Source organism: Tenrec ecaudatus, chromosome 9 (assembly GCF_050624435.1).
Source record: "Tenrec ecaudatus isolate mTenEca1 chromosome 9, mTenEca1.hap1, whole genome shotgun sequence".
Taxonomy (NCBI): domain Eukaryota; kingdom Metazoa; phylum Chordata; class Mammalia; order Afrosoricida; family Tenrecidae; genus Tenrec; species Tenrec ecaudatus.
Genome location: NC_134538.1, coordinates 135,952,939 through 135,970,363, shown reverse-complemented (window position 1 = coordinate 135,970,363; position 17,425 = coordinate 135,952,939). Strand labels below are relative to the sequence as shown.

At 42.3% G+C, this 17,425-nt stretch overlaps 1 pseudogene; it reads left to right on the top strand.

Moving 5' to 3' along the window:
• The first annotated feature begins 4,404 nt into the window (after positions 1–4,404).
• On the top strand, positions 4,405–7,286 carry LOC142456158 (thymosin beta-15A pseudogene; annotated as a pseudogene).
• Positions 7,287–17,425: the final 10,139 nt, after the last annotated feature.

Here is a 17,425-nt window from a genome sequence, read left to right as displayed (position 1 = left end):
TTTTCCTTGCAAGTATTGGTATTATAACTTGAGTCCTTATTTAGTCTCCTCCCGTTAGAGTTTACAATATGCCTTCCAGGCAATGGCCTCTTTTGCTGTCTTCTGTTGCCCTGCAGGATAAGATAGTAATGTGTTTTCCTCTCGCCTCTGCTTTCTGTAGAGCTTGGTTTACAATTTCCATAACTCTTTGGAACAAGATACTGTACAGTATAAACATATATTCCTGTTTATTCAGAGTGATCGTTTTGTTATTGCTATATTCTGAAAACAATTGGGATTCTGGAAAAATATCTACATAAATTAAAACCACGCGATCAATGTAACTATCACAACATACCGTTTAAGGGTCTATGGGTTTAGTTCCACAAAATGTGTCTAGTTTGAAACAGTAATCTGCAGGAAAGGCAGTGTATCTGCACGATTCTTCTCCTTTTATTGAAGGTATACAATTTCTCTCTCCCTGTTTTCTGCATCCACAGAAATAGTACAATCCTCTTGGATCGGCATGTTACCATTTTGTGAGGTGCAGGATGTGTCTTGCTTGATGAGCTAGAAGAACTGACTGCTTTGCCTTGGGTGGAAGAGGCATTTCTAAAAGCTGGCTTAGGAACCCAAAGGTGATGTGGTTTAGTGGTTATGGGGCTTGGCGTGAAGGCCAGGGAGTGAGTGCCAGCCTTGGCTCAGCCCATCCTGGCTTGGTCACTGGGCCTCTAGACTTGCTCTTTTGAAGTTTTGGAAATAGCAATAATGATATAAAACCAAACCAAGTGCTGCTAAGTCAGCTAGACTCATTGATTCTATGTGAACTAGAGTAGGACTGGGCTCCCCAAAGTTGACAAAGGCTGTATTTTGGGGGAGTAGATCATGGACTTTTCTTCCAAGGAACCTCTACATGGACTCAAACGGCCAACCTTTCAGTTAGTAGGTGACCACATTAACCACTTGCACCACCTAGAGCCTCAGAATAATAATAGGACTTGCCTTTGAGGAGCAGTGTTTCCCAAAGTGACACACCCCTGGGGTGTGGAACCATCCAAGGCGGGCTGCAACGGAAGATGCCTACACTCTCCTGGGCTCTGGGCGACAGGACACACATTTGTAATTGCTGGGTGGGTGGGGAAGGATAACTTAATTTTTCCCAAAAGGGGGCAACAGTCACATCAATTTGGGAACATGTAAGCGTGTGGGAAAATGGCCACACTTCTAAGTGTTTGTCGCATTAACATCACTTGTCACTATCCAAACGTTTTAATATTGCCCGTGCATGCGGAACTAACTGCATGTGTGCTTCTCAGGGTTTGAGGATCTGCCACGCATGCTGCAGCTAGCATGTCAATAACATGAACTTTCCCTGTTTCCATTTTATAAGCATTAGTAACAGATCCAAGAACCTCATAGACTTCTGCAGTGTTGAGACTCAAATAGTGAGTCTAACTCTTAGGTTTTCTGCAATGTAGTGGTTATGACTCTCATAGATGGCAGTTCAAAGCCACCAGCAGCTCTGCGGGAGAAGGACTGGGCTTTCTACTCCTATAAACAGTTATAGTCTCAGATACCCACAGGGGGTCTCCATGAGTCAGCACTGACTCAATAGCGGAGCGAGAGAGGTTGAAGTGGTATGCATTCACCACCATTGGACCCACAGGACTTGGCACACACCAGCTGGTGATCTTCCTGTGTTCTGCATCACTGCAGGTGGCTGAGTGAGTCTGAAGAGCGACTTAAGGACTAGTATCCGACTTATGGACTTGAGTTGGACTGAACAGGCTGGGTTGTTTTCCTGATATGTGATTACTTCTTGATATAAGACTCTTTCTTACACATGCATGTCGATTTGTTTCTTTAGTCAACCCTGCCTACGACCGCACCTAACAATAACTTTAGTGTGTTAGTCTGGGTACATCCCTGAGTTGTTGGATAATTGTCAGCAAAATTTGACCTGCATGTGGTATCAGTGATACTGTTTTATAATTTGAACATTCTGTTAGGTCGCCTTTCCTTGCAATGGGTACAGATATAGATCTCTTCCAGTCGGTTGGCCAAGTAGCTATCTTCCAAATTTCCTGACATAGATGAAATGAGTGCTTCCAGCGCTTCACCAGCTTGTTGAAATGTTTCAATTGGATTTCCATCAGTTCCTGGAGCCTTGCTTTTGGCTAATGCCTTCAGTACAGTTTGGACTTCTTCCTTCAGTACTGTTGGTGCTTGCTCATATGCTGCCACATGAAATATTGAGTGTCCACTGGTTCTCTTTGGTACAGCGATCTGTGTATCCTTCCCATCTTCTTCCCGCATCGTTCAATATTTTGACCACAATATCTTTCAGTATTGCAACTCAAGGTTTGCATTTTTCCCCTTTAGTTCTTTTAGTTTAAGATATCCTGAGCATGTTCTGCCCTTCTGGTTTTCTAACTGTAGATCTCTCTATACTTTATTATAATATTTATCTTTGTCTTCCTAAGCTCCCTTTTAGATTTTTTAAAAATCATCTTATTGGGGGCTCAGACAACTCTTATCACAATCCAAACATACATCAATTGTGTAAAGCACATTTGTATATTCGTTGCCCTCATCATTCTCAAAACATTTGTTCTCCACTTAAGCCTTTGGCATCAGCTCATTTTTCCCCTCTCTTCCTGTTTCCCCTCCCTTATGAACCCTTGATAATTTATAAATTATTCCTGTCATCATTTCTTCCATTTGCCTTATGGAAGCTGTCAAGTTAAACCTGTTAAATCCTTCACTGGCTGTAGCAAACACAGTCCTGCACTTGTAGGAGAGAAGCTTGTGTGCGTTTAACGAGGTAAAGGACAGGAAAGGAACAAAGCATTGTGGGTAAATGCTACCCACACTTTCAACATTAACTTCTTTCATGCTCACTGCTGATTCATAGCGACCCCTGTGGGTTTAAGAGACTGTTACCGGGGTAGAAAGGCTGATCTTTCTTGCTGTTGGCTTTGAACTGTTGGCCATGAAGACTGCAGCCCAACGCTAACCACTAGGCCACCAGGGCTCCTTTAACTCTTGAGTGTTTATCAAAGTATCACAAACTACAATAGAGCAGACAAACGAAACACCCTCTCCTCGGGAGACACGCAGCTGGATGTGGAAGGCAGACGGAGCACAACACCTGTGACAGGTGTGGCACATGGACAAGGGGAGGGGAAGGGTAGGTCTGGGTGCTGGCCTTTTGAGGCAGTATAAAAGCTTACCTAGGTGTGGGATCTATCTCCATTTTGTGGTTCATGAGTTGTATCCAATTTGCTCGAAAGAATTTGATCTAATTTGAAGGATTTTGTTTAAGAAAAAACAATAAGTCTGGCTTTGAATTGGAAATGTGAAGACCCTGTCTTTTCAGCTTCCCTGGCCCCACTGGAAATTGGACATAGTGCTGCGGTGGGGGAAGTGGAGAGTGACTGGGGCTGAGAGGCCTGATCAACGAGGTTGCCACCTGGGAACTTCAGGTCATTTGTTGTGGCTGAGCTGAGAGTGCAGGCTGGAGGAAGAGGGAAGCAGGGACAAGATTTCAATGAGTTTTAACCACCTAGGATTTATCTGAAGGTCCTTGGGAACAGAGGGAGAGTCAAGCAGGAGAGGGACTCCGTGCAAGGTTCCACCTTGGGGAGCGCACTGGAGCTGCAGTGCGGAGAGGGAAATGGAGCAGGGTCGGTTGAAAGCCCGGCTCTTGTCCCAGTGGCCCCAGGCAGTGTTCGAGGCTGAGTGCTACCACAGGGCTGACAGGGAGATTTGGAAAGCATTGCGAGAGTGCTTAGCGGAGAGAACGGGAGAAGAGAGAGGAAGGTGCAGTAGAATCAAAGGGGAGAAGAGGGTCATTCTTACCTTGATTCTGCCAGGCAGAGAGCGGTTGTGGCTTTTGTGGGTGGGGGTGGGAATTTAAGCAAGGAAGCAGAGAGTAGTCAGTAGATGCAAAGGTTGATTGAAAGAAATCGGATTGATGAGCAGCGGTGGATAGAGGAGTAAGGTGTTGGGTGATAGTAGAGTTGCGTTTGCTATGAGGGCCCACCATGAGCTGCACCCCTGCCAACCTCCTAAATATCTTCAAGTTCTAATGCCTGGTACCTTTGAATGCACCCCAATTTGGAGACTGCATACTTGCATTTGTCATTAGTTAAGTTCATGCGAGGTCATCCTTGAGAAGGGTAGGCCCTAACCCAACATGAGTGGTATCTTTTAAGAAGAGGAGAAGAATCGGAGAAAGATAGGACAGTCACGTGATGACTAGGGAGCTCTCTTTGCCTAGTGCAGTGGTTCTCAATCTATGCGTCCTGACCCTTTTGGGGCCAAATGACCCTTTAACAGGTTTCGCTTGATTCCTAACAGTAGCAAAATTATAGGTATGAAGTAGCAATGAAAATAATTTTATGGGGTGGGGCTCACCGTAACATGAGGAACTGTCTTAAATGGTCTCAGCAAGTTGAGAATCACTGGCCTAGTGCCTTCAGAGAGAACATGCCCCTGGTACGTGTGCTTTACACAATCGACGTATGTGTGGATTGTGATAAGAGTTGAGAAAGCCCCAATAAAATGATTTAAAAAAAAGAATTCAGATTTCTGCATTTGTCCTCCCAGAATCTCCATTATGAAATCTCTCATTACTTGATCTCCTCTAAATACAAATGATGCAGAGAAATGGGTGAGTACCATTGATCTTTGTATTTCAAGCTGTAATCAGAAAATGTTTAGAAGTGTTTAAACAGGATTAGTTTCTTCCCCGCCTTAGTCTCTTTTGTGTGTCTTTTGCCCTAGCGGCAAACTTGCACGGACTTGTGCGAACTCTGCCTTTATGCAGCGGCGCCACGGGTGCAGATACATTTGTTGATGAGACATATAAGAAGGGAAACGGTCAACCAATCACCCTGCTAAGGCAATTCCAAAGTTTAGATTAAGGTGACACAGTGGCTTTGGAGAAAGCGTTCCACGAGTTTTTGTAAGATTTTTTCCCCTGGTATAAAACCGAAGGAAGTTTTGTTTGTTTTTAACCCGATTCTTCAAAAGCACAGAATTTTTTTTCACTTAAAATTCCTCATCTCCAATGCAACATTCATTATGGTCACAGATGAGCACATTATTTCCATGTAGCAATACAGCCACCGCATCGAAGCGGTCTGGTAGAATGTCTTTCATGGATACACTTTAAAAGCCAAGTCATAGTGTTAAATCTTAAGGCTTGCACCATCAATTACGCCTTTCATATAACAGCGTTTTTGCTTTACACCCAAATGATTTAATTATGTGGTGTTTATTTGTAAAGTGTTCAACTAGTTAATGGAATGGGACGCTGACTGGAGCCAGCATTGTGAAATGGAATTCTGAGTCACCTTGCTTCCTCTTTGGATGCCTTCCTTCTTCACTCTCGCTCGGCTCCGGCTCCCTGGCGACCTCGGGGTTTTCCTTCTCCAAGTCCACCCTTCTCAGCTGTAGCCCGCACGGTACAATCCCTTCGGTCCTTCCTCTTAATAGACTACACCCATTCCGGACATTGTCTGCTGTCCACTACCTGTCAGGAAGGAAGTAGATACAGTGAATGTAACAGACCCATGGCTGTGCAATGTGTAACCCCGGTTGGTGTATTTATATTCTTATAATAGTGCCTGGAAAGGAAATGACTATCCATTCTAATGGAGAAATTTGCCACCAGACAAGAGGATATATTTTTAGCAGGAAGTAGTTCTGTTTATAATATTATATGGGCAACAAATAATTCCATGTGCAGAGCTTACCTTCTATGTCCTGTTTTTATTTTGATTTATTTTTATGTCGTTTTAAAATCTTGAGTTGTAGGTTATTATAAAAGGGTAAAAGGAACACACACATTATAAATGCCACTGCTGATCATACTTGTTTTGGGATTTAAAAAGAACTAGAAAGAAAATAATAAATTTAAGTGCTTCTAAGCTTTCTCCCTTCAGGTCATACCATAATATAATTCTGGTTTTGGTAGTGTGACTGTTTTAGTATCTAGGAAATGTATTCATGCTGACATCTTTGTTTCTGACTTTCTGTGCTACAGAAGGGGAAGCAAGAAAGACGATCTGTTCTGGAAGGATTTACTTAAGGGACACAAGTGTAAACGTGAACAGAAAGGAAAAGGTGCTAGAGTCAGAGGCCACACAGAGTTGGTTTGGGGCCTGAGTTTTAGTGGGAGCTGGGAGAAAAGGGAGAGTCAGGGCCATTTCAGTAGACCCAGGCTATGTGATATATGGGTAGAAATGCAGCAAGTGTATTATTAAATGCTCCTGTAGGCAATGGTCACACCCTCTTTAAAACCTAATGTTTTAGTTTAATTTGAACAAATGCAAGTGAATAGGTGCGTTATTTTTTGTAAGGTCACCATAGTTTCTCAATGCCATTTCAGGTCATGTGGAAGAAAGCCAGTGATCTATTCAAGGTAAATAAGACAGTGACTTTATAGTTTCAAAGCATATTTCATACCACTGAAAACCATCTAAATCTAGAATTGATGGAACGGCTAAACAGGGCATGTCACACTATTTGCTGCATTTTGAGCTAGGATGTGCCCCTCCTTTTCTCCAATTTCTATCCAAGCATTCTTACAGGGAAGAACACGCAAATGGGAAGTATCCCAAAGGCAGCATTGACGCAGTCGCTCTGTTTCCACCTTGGCTTGTCATTTTTATCTGGCTTTCCTTCTCGCTTCTTATCATTGTCCACCTCGTCTCCCTAGACCCCTGGCTCACTGATTAAGCATCAATTGTTTAGCCCCTGACTACTAGCTGGAAGGTTGGTCATTTGAACCTCCTTCCTCCCCGCTGCTCAGAGGTGCCTTGCAAGACTGAGCTGGTGACCTTGACTGACCTCGGACCCTCTGGAGCAGTTCTCTTCTGCACACGTGTGGTCATCATGAGTCAGAATGAACTAAGGCACCTAGCAACGCCATACCCATATCTTTCATCTAAATTCCTCTCTTCTTCTCTAACTGTTGCTCAGTGAGTGCAGGAAGATCTCCTTATTTAATCTGTTTAAGGATATTGATGGCAATGAATCTCAATCCGCATGAAGAAAAGCCATACATGAAAACATTGTTTTGAACTTCAACCTTGAGTGAGAGCCTGTGTCCATCCAGGGCTTATCCTTCAGCGGCTCTTCAAGCCTTTGGGCAAGAGGAGCGATCAGCCAGATTTATCCAAAGTGGAGAAGTTTGACACGTCGAAACGGATGAAGACTAATACTGAAGAAAAAAGAAAAAAACTCAACCCTGGAAGGAAACTATCCACCAGGAAAAAGAATGTGTTCAAACATCATAAAAGGGAGGCACCCTCCCCGAAGTGAATTTCAACATTGCTTGAGTGTTGTCTTAGTTTGATAGGCTTCACTTGTAGACCTCTGTGTTTGTAGAGAGCAGGAAACCTCTGAGGGCTTCTTCTCCATCCTCTGGCTAAGAGGACAGAGGTGGCCAACGTTCCATCACTCTTAGTGTGAAAACCATTGGTATGTAAATCTCACACGGCTGGTGCTGTCAATGATCCGCCATTTAAGACCTGTGTGTGTGTGGTACTTGCCTTCCCTCCAGGATAAGCCACTTTGAACCTTCTCCAATGGGTATCTCCATCACTCAAAAATCTTCATGAAATTGTATGCTTTTTCTGCTTCTCACAGTTTATTTTCATTGCTAATGTAGCACTAGGATAATAAAGATAATCATTAATGTATTTTATATTTTAAAATGCATAAACAGTGGCAAGATAGATCCAAGGATTGTCAACTCTCAAAATTCCTCATTTGTTAGTAGTTTACTTGTGCTCTTTTAATCCATCTTTATATATATTATTTTTCTAAAAAATTTGAGAATAAGTTATAGATATTTCCCCCTATACTTTATTTTTTTACTTATTTTTAAGAGGACAAACTCCCAGACGTAACCACAGTGCACCCTTTGGTAAGGAAATTAACATTACTATAGTGATAACATTGGTCAATCTAATTCATCAACTTTATTGAAATTTCAGGAATTAGCCCAATAAAATTTTGTAGATAAAAGAATCCTCATTCCTCATTCCTTTTCTGGTCTAGAATTATGTGTTGCATTCAGTTGACATGATGATTTGTTTCCTTCATCCAAGAGAATTTCTCAATCATTTTTTAAATGACTTTGCAATTTTACTGTTAGCTGTGTACACGACTCTTTTACTCTTGCATCTTCTCAAGTGATTCTTCCTTCTATTTCCCACTTTACTTTCCTACTTAGTGAGATTTGGCTTTCAGTTCAAGGATCCTTTTTGCCATCTTTGCGCAGTTTGAGCCTAGTGATTACTCACTTGCTGAGGCAAACGCCCACCTGGGCAGTTAGGGAAATAGCTTGCTCTCGCTGCACCTGTTCAGTGTAGATGACATATTTCTGACTGTAAACATGGACCACTTTAGCCAATTTCTGACCTTTGAAGTATCCTGAACTTCATCATCCTTGCGGATGGGCATGGACAGACATTGTTGTTTCTGTCTCAGTTCCATGGGAAGATGGGAAGACATAATCTTCCTGTGACTGTGGGAAGGTGCAGTGAAATGCCTTGTCCAGTTTTTGCTCCAGTCCGAAGTCACAAAGGGATTGAACCTCATTTTGGCCACTGCTGCTTCAGCGATCACCATAAAAGGGAAAAGAAAAGATGACGATACATTTTTTGAAGAGTTGAGACCATTGCTATAGAGAATGTGATTGGTTTTTTTGACGTTTCTTGTGATATGAGATTCAGATTACATGACTTGGTAAGAATAGCTCAGAAGTGATACATTTCAGTACATTATATCTGAACATGCATGACTTATTTTTGGGGATGGATACCTGTACTAAGTGAGTATTCTAGTAATATCTGCTAGATTTGGGCACTAAAAAGTTAGTTCATAACTCTTTTCTGGGGAGACACTTTGAAGCTTTGTAAAAACGGTGACTCTCATCAGCTTTCTCCCAATCATTCATATTTGAACTAATTGGTGATTCTGGCCTGGAAAGGACCCTGTGCTGACTACCTGATGATTTGTATATTGCAACCATTCTTTTCCAATTCTCAGTTGGCCTTCAACTATAAAATAGAGGTTTCCCTATTTATTTGTTATAATCTGCACATATGATGCAGAATAGTTAAGGGAGTGACTTCTCTCTGGAAGGTTGGTGGTTTGAACCTGCCAGCCAGCCAGTCCATGGGAGCAAAGACCCATTGATAAGCCCCCATTAGGATTAAACCTCTTACTGCCATTGAGTTGCTGCTAGTTCACAGTGACCTAGAGGACGAGGTAGAGCTGCCCTGTGGTTTTCAGAGACTGTAGCTCTTTAGTGGACTAGAAAGGCTGTCATTGTCCCGAGGAGTTGCTGAGTTTGCAGTTAGCAGCCAGCCACGTAACCACTACACCACCAGGACTCTGCATGAAGATGATAGCCTCTAGCTTCCTCTTATAGGGAAGTTCTACCTTGTCCTATGAAGTCATCATGATTTGAAATCTACTTGATACCCCATAAGAACAAGTTTCTTATCATTATTTATTTTAATTATTTAATTGTCCAGGATTAGGACATTTGGAGGCTTGCACACACCCCACCCCCAACCATCCAAGCTCACTTCTGTGTCCTTTACATATGTCTCCATCATTTTAAAAGCACTTCTTAACTTCTTGCACGACAAAATGTCCCAGCTTCAACTCATAGTTTTCCTGCTCCAACCTGAAATTAGCCTTTTCTCCAAGAAGCCATGTTTCCTTTAGGGGGAGAACTGATCATTAGACATGGGAACCTGAGAAATAAGGCGGTTCATGCTACTAGAGATGCCTTGCTTGTTTCAGCTGAAATTCTTTATGGGAGTAGACACCCCTATATTTCTTTCAAAAACATTTAAAGAAAAATTTTTTAAATATGACTGTTGTATGTGTGTGCATGTGTAAAAGTTATCTGTGGCAGACTCTGCATGTTCTGTACAGGCTTCAGTCAGAGATTTGGGTAGAGTTTTTGAACAGAATGTCAAACTCTCCTTCTTGCACTTTTCTTTCTGGAAGTTTCCACTTGCTTTCCACTAGGATTCTATCTTCTAGTGTTTCATATCAGCACAGAGATGTGAACCAGAGTTGTAGCCACATAGCACTGAACCAAAGGGGCCATCTTTGGTCCACTAGGGCCTCCTGAGCTAGCCCAGCAGTGAAACCCGATGTTCGTATTATCACCTACAAAGCTGGAGTAATCGATTTGCTTTGGTAATTAACATCATACTGATCACATAAATTGTAAGCTCTATGCGCTCAGCTTCTTTCATTTACAAGTGTGGAGATCATTGTTCAGGATTGGTCTGTTGTTTTAGACCTAGGAAGCAGGGAGCTCTGGTCAAGCTGTTAGGGAAGTGTTGGACTACTAACTGCAAGCTGGGTGGTTGTGTTAGACTGGGTTGTCTAGAGAAACAAATCCCTTGACACTCATAAGAAAGAGCAAGTAATTATATATCAAGAAGGCATCCAGTCCATTTCAATTCCGTAAGTCTGATACGAGTCCAGAAGCCCTCCTTCAGACTCTCCCAGCCACATGCCAGTGACACAGAATTATGATGTAGAAAGCAGCAGGATCACAGGCTGGTGGGTGCAGAGTCATGTGGATCCAAAGTCTATGGAAACGTGGCAGGACATCAACAGCTCTCTGGGTTAGTGTTAGTCAGAGTCCCCACAAGCAGGAAGGCAAGGGGCAGAAAGAGTTATAAGAATGTTATACTCCCAAGGAAGCATCATCAGGATGTGGCCTGATTGACAGGTTGGAACCCACCCTTACACGTGTAGACAATTCAACTTGACATAAAATCACCTAATTACTACTACTACTACAGCAATTCAAACCTACTGGCTGCTCCACAGCAGAAAGACGAGGCTGTCTGCTTCCTTTAAGATTTATAGTCTCAGAATCACTTTGGTGGCAGTGACTTTGGGTTATAGCTCTAGGAAGCATAGCTATACTGAGTTATGATTGATTGGATTAAATATCTAAGTCACCTACCTGTGGTGGGTTTTTATTGTATCCTGCAATTTAAGGGATAGGCAACTTGAACTTGTTTTTGCTTTCAATCTGGTAAGGTAGGGTGATGAAAGGAGCTGTTTGTTGTAAGTAAAATACTTTTCCCAAAATATAGACACATCTTTTATATTTTCTAGTCAACTGTGTCCTTCCCTGTGAGGAGTTTTGGTACATATGCTATGCTAAATTTTTAACATCAATATGTTTAGCATGTGTCTATGTGTCCCTCTGTAGCTGTGCTGTCTCTCACAGTAGGCACTAGCCAGTTGAGGCTATTTGATTTTAAATGAATTAAAATAAAATGAGTTCAATACCTCAATTACATTGACTACATTTCAAGTGCTTAATATTCACATGTATTTGGAAGACTATTGTACAAAACAGAATAGAATCGCCCCATAGTCCGGGAAAGTGCTATTAGACATCATTACCTCACAGAAGGCTGCTCTGTAAAACAAACATGGATATTTATTCAGAATGTTTTGTTGGTCATCAAAAATACACAGATGCACAAGTCTATTACTGGCTAAAGTCTACCGTGAAGGCCCTGAATGTTATAAATTGAAATGTGCCCTCCCTAACACATGTGTCAATATGACTGCACCATTCTTCTCAGTATTATCCTGCATTTTGTGGTAGGCTATCATGATTTTATGTGTTGTAGATTCACACCTATGGATTATTGATAAGGTCAGATTAGAGGCAGTCATGCTAGTGAGTCAGGATGCCATCTTCAGGTTTAGGTTGGATCTTGAATAAATCTACTTTTAATTATTTGTTTATTTATTTAATTATTTAAAAATAAATTTGCTTTGAGATACAAAAGAGATTAAACAAATTGACAGAGATCCGAGGGAGCTGTTTATCACCAAGAAAGAAAAGCTGGGAGTGTAGAATGTACTTTGGATACAGGGTCTGGGTGTTGAGAATCTTCAGGAATGGAGATCTTCAAGGAATGCCAGGTCCACAGATACCGAGAGAAGAACTTTTCTCCCAAGCCAATGCACTCAGAGCAAAAGTCTTCCCTGGGAGCTGGCCCTCTGAATTTGGACTTCCACCCTTCTCAACGATGAGGGGACGAAGCCAGCCACTCTTAAAGTGGCTCTAGAGAATGAAGTCACTGCTACCCACCCTCCCCACTTTTTTTGTCACCTGGAATATTTTTTCCCTTTGGTTATTTTTGACATTTACAGGTGGATATAATATGCAGACCATTCTTTGGATCTGTGATATATCTGTTGTTTAATGACGGCAATAGTCTTACTTGTTTTCCTTCATGCACCATAAAAATTAGCTGTGTTTTACTCTCTGTGATCAGAAATGTATCTGCATCATCTCATTTCATCTTTCTAACAGCTTGGTGGTACAGGCATTCTTAATGTCCCCAGTGGATTGGAGATGCTGGGAGTCTAAATAACTCACTCATTGTCCCATCGTGGGCAAAGGGGAAGCCAGGACTCAGCACAGAAGAGTAAGGGAAGTGCGAGACTGCAGTTGCTGTATTCATCATGGGAGCTTTCTGACAATTAAACCTAAGAGACTGAGCTGTTTTACTAAATATGGGGTCTTAAAGGCTTGAAGGCCAACAAGTGGCCATGTACAAGTGGCCATCTAGCTCAGAAGCAACAAAGCCCACAGAGAAGAAGCACACAGCCTAAACAAATACAAGGTGTTGAATGGACCAGGTAGCAGACACCAACGACCAAAAACAATCATTGTGTGATCACCTTCCTCACATAAACGCTGAAGACGAATGTGTGCATAAGCAAGTGTGGTGAAGAAGGCTGATGGTGCCCGACTATTGAGAGATATAGGGTCCGGGGACTTAAAGGCTTGAAAGAAAACAAGCGACCATCTAGCCCAGAAGCAACCAAGCCCACACGGAAGCAGCACACCAACATGTGTGATTGTGAAGGACAGAGGGGATCAGGTCTCAAACAACAAAGGCAGGGGTGGGGGTGGCGGGGAATCACATCACCGTGAATGAGGGGGAGTGCATGATGGAGAACCAATGCCCATCTGTAGACAGCTGGACTTCCCTTGCAGAGGGGTAGTGGGGAGGAGATGAGTCACTCAGGGTTCAGTGTAGCAACAATGAAACTCAAAACCTTCCTCTAGTTCTTGAAAGCTTCCTCCCCTCCCAATTATCATGACCCCAATTCTACCTTGCAGACCTGGTTAGACCAGAGGATGTACAGCGGTGCAGTAGGGATCTGGAAACACAGGGAATCTAGGACGGATGAACCCCTCAGGACCAGCGGAGGAAGTGGCGACACCAGGAGGGAAGGGGGTGTAGAAAGGGAGAACCTATCTTGGGGATCTATGTGTAACCTCCTCTCTGGGAGATGGGCAATGGGAAGGTGGGTGAGGGGAGACGCCGGGCAGTGTAAGATAAGATAAAATAATTATTCATAAACTATTAAGGGTGCAGGGGGAAGGGGGGAGCGGGGAGGGAGGGGGAGAGAATAAAAGGAAACCGAGCTGATTCCAGGAACCCAAGTGGAAGGCGAATTTTGAAAATGACGAGGGCAACGAATGCATAAGGGTGCTTTGCTCAATTGATGTATGTATGGATTGTGATAAGAGTTGTATGAGCCCCAATAAAAAGATTTATAAAAGAAAAAGAAATAAGCACAAAAACATTACACAGAAGTTAGTCACTGTGTTTTAGACTCATCAAAAACGGTAGTAACCTAGCATGCCTTAGTCACATAAATTCCTGATCTAGGAGTGTTTGTGGAAAAATATTTCTACTCCCTTCCCTCTTCCACCTCTCTGAGGCCAAACTCCCAAATGACCAGCTTCTCACAGAGCATCCTTGTTCTGGCCCATATCACTTTCCTAACTTATTTTATACTCTTTAAGCAGTCTCATTTGTTGGTTTGTTTCCATGTAAAGTGGATCTGTATTAATATCTCATAGGACACAATGAACAGTCTTAGCCTGTTAAAATCGTGATTCTACATAAAAGAATTTCCTGGCTACAGGCCTTTATTTCCACTTGGAAGGCTTCATCTTTTGAAGATAAGCATATACTGATTTTAGTTTTTAATGAGTGGATAGCTCCTTGCTTGTGCTCTTTAACACTAAAAAAAATGGTTGAAATGGATGTGAGCTCCTAAATTTAACACTGGACTCCAGGAATCCACTTCTAAAGAACTGGCCAGTCCAGAGATGAAGCAAGGTGGTCACCCAGTGCGGGAGCGCAGAGCACACCCCCGCTTCCTTGTTCTGATTTTTCACCCCAATACTGCGCCTTCTCATGCCTACATGCAGTATCTCTCGCTGGTGTTTCCATCTCAGGCTTCTGTCCATTCTGAAAGCAGATTCAAGTAGACAGACAATCTAACGCTCTGTCCGTTCTGTGTTTGTCATGGAAGAGTAGCATGTTTAAAACATATTTTGCCCTGCGAAGGAAAGCAAGGCATTATGATTGTGACATAATTTTTCTCAGAAGTGAAGAAAAGAAGGGTGGGGAGGGAGAAACCCAAAGAGATTCAGGAAGACATTAATAAGTAGAATTTAATTTTAAAAATTCTATAAAACACTAAAGAAAACACATCTAATTAAAGTTAGACATCCAAGCAGTAACACCTTGATTTAATGGTAGCCTTTGGCCTCGAGTCAATGAAGTGACACCATCTTCATCAAAATGTCCTTTGCTTTTTATGCAGTCCTCATATAAAAGACCAACAGTTGTGCTGAGAGAGCCTTTGGGTCTGAATCATGGCACTCTCTTGCTTTGTATTCAGTGGGAACAAAACCCCCAAAAGCCCCAAACCCAACCAAAACAAAACAAAACCAACAATGAGCAGAGCTCTCATAATTCTATCTTGAACCAGAACAATAGTTTTAGGAACATGCAAATTTCCTTTGATGCCCAGCTGCAAGGAACGCTTTGAAATAACTTTCCAGTCTCACTTATTTTGGAGACACAGCTGGTTAATTATCCACATGTGGCAGCAGCAGGAAGGCGGAATTTCCTCAACCTTTTCCCCACTCTGCTCTTCAAAAGGAGGGGGAAAACATTCTGTCCGAGGCTGGGATTCCCTGGTTTCCTAATCGTTGAAACTAGTTCCTCTGCTTTAAAGAGTTGCTTTTATTTTGCTCCAGGTGGAACAACTGTATTTCTGCTAATTCACTCTTCATTCAAAGGAACTGTTTTGAGATCGCTTGTTTTGTGAAGATATTAATATACAAAATTGCTGATTTTTTGGTGAACCTCCCAGTAGATTCCTTCTGTTAGCCATGGAAAAGTAACTTTAAACAGAAAAACCAGGATGGAGAGTCATGACTCTATTTAGAAAGGAATTTGTTGATTAACGTTCTGCTATTCGGTTTTGTCAGATTGGTTCCAGCTCATAGGGACTCTGTGGCCAACAGAAGGGAACACTGCCCGGCCCTTGACCATTCTCAACGTCCTCCCTGTGCGTGACTTCATTCTTGTCGTCATTGTGTCAGTTTTGTTCAGGGCCTTCTTTTTCTTCACTTATTCAATACTTTGTCAGACTTGACATGCTTCACCAGGGACTGGTCCCTCCTGATAACTGGTCTCTAAAGTAAGAAAAGTAAATTTGGCCATCCTCATTCCTATGGAGCATTCTGGCCATGCTTCTTTCAAGACAGAATTGTTCATCCTTTTGGAAGTCGATGATATATAAAAGCTTGTTTGCCAACATCATAATAAAAATCCCACTTCCATCTTCTGTTATTGAGTCACTTCTGACTCATAGCAACCATGAAGCTGATAGCCTCATCTTCCTCGCTAGGAGCAGCTGGTGGGTTTGAGTCACCAAAAGTAGACTTTCTCATTGAGGGTGACTTACTTTTTCTTCTCACTTTTTCCAAAAAATGCATCTTTATTAGAACTTGGCTAACAAAGAAGTAGGAAGACCAGAAAGTGAACCAGCTGCCTATAATTTTTTGCTCATGAGACAAGCATTTCTGCACCTCATTCTTTCTCATATGTGTTCAGAATTTTCAGGAAAATGTAAAACCCTCGCTTAAAAAGTGGATGCACCCAGATCAGCACCATCCATGACAACTTTCTGTGGTGCTTGGCATGTTCTCTGAGTGCGCTGCCTGATAAGTACTGTAGCAACAGACCCATGGGACTAAGGAGGACCTGGATGGTGGTAGCGTGACACAGGAACTCTCTTTAAATTTAATTCATTTTCGCTACATCCAATTTAGATAGCCATACTTGGCTAGTGGCTCTCCAATTGGACACTGCAAATCTGGATCTATCTCGAAGACACCCGTGAGTCCCAAGGATCTAAGCATTATTGTCCTAGTGTTTATGATTACACAACACTGCATTTGTCAGTCACATTTTGTCCTTCAGATATTTATTAGCTCTATAAATTATTTGATATGGCTATAAAATAGAAGTTCATACTTATCAAAAAGTAAGCTGGAGTTTTATTAGGGCTCCAGTAGTTATCATAAAAATTCAAAACAATGCCGGTCAGAGATGCAATACGCAATACTACAAGAATCTTTGTAATTTATAAGATAGCCACATCATGGATGCTGATTTTAATCATTCAGAAAATCTCAGGTGGATATTGAAGTATGTTAGATTCTCAGCACCACTAGCTTTTAGGGAAAGGGTGTAGGCTAGAAGTGGGCAGGAGGACTCCTAGCTCCCTGTGGGAGCCATGAAAGAGGAATGGTCAGGACGGAACTTCCATTTGGCATGTGTCCTTAAGGGAGGAGACACAGTCAGGGCAGAGGAGACACAGCAATGTTGTTGGTTGTTAGTAGGTGCTGCTGAGTCAGTCCTCCCCGGACAACAGAATGCAATGCTGCTCCATCTGGCCCCACCTTCACGAGGGTTGTGTTGGAACCGCGGTTGCTGCCACTAGATAATCCATCTCATTGAGAGTTCGTATCAATGGATGTGACCAGGTTGTTCTCAATGTGACATCTTTGCTCTTTAACATGTCAAAGAGGTCGTTTCTAGTGTATTTTCATAACACATGTGTCATTTGAGTTCTTGACTGCTGTTGATTGATTGATGAGTGTTGATTGTGGATCCAAGGAAAATGAAATCCTTACGATTCCAATGTTTTCTCCATTTATCATGACGCTGTCCAGTTGTAAGGACTTTTTCCCCCTTTACCTTGGGTTGTGTTCCATATCGGAGACTGAAGTCTTCCTGAGCAAGTACTTTTAGTCTGCTTGGTTTTAGCAAGCAAGTGTGTATCATTGGCATGTTGCAAGTTGTGAAGGAGCTTTCCTGGAATACTGATGTGTTGTTCTTTATGTAGCTCAACTTCCTACATTGTTTGCTCAGCACACAGAGGGAATAAGCGTGGCTGATGGATACAGCCTGGGTGAACACCTTTCTTGATGTTACACTATGCGATATTCCCTTGTTCTGTCTGTTCACTTCCTCTTGATCCA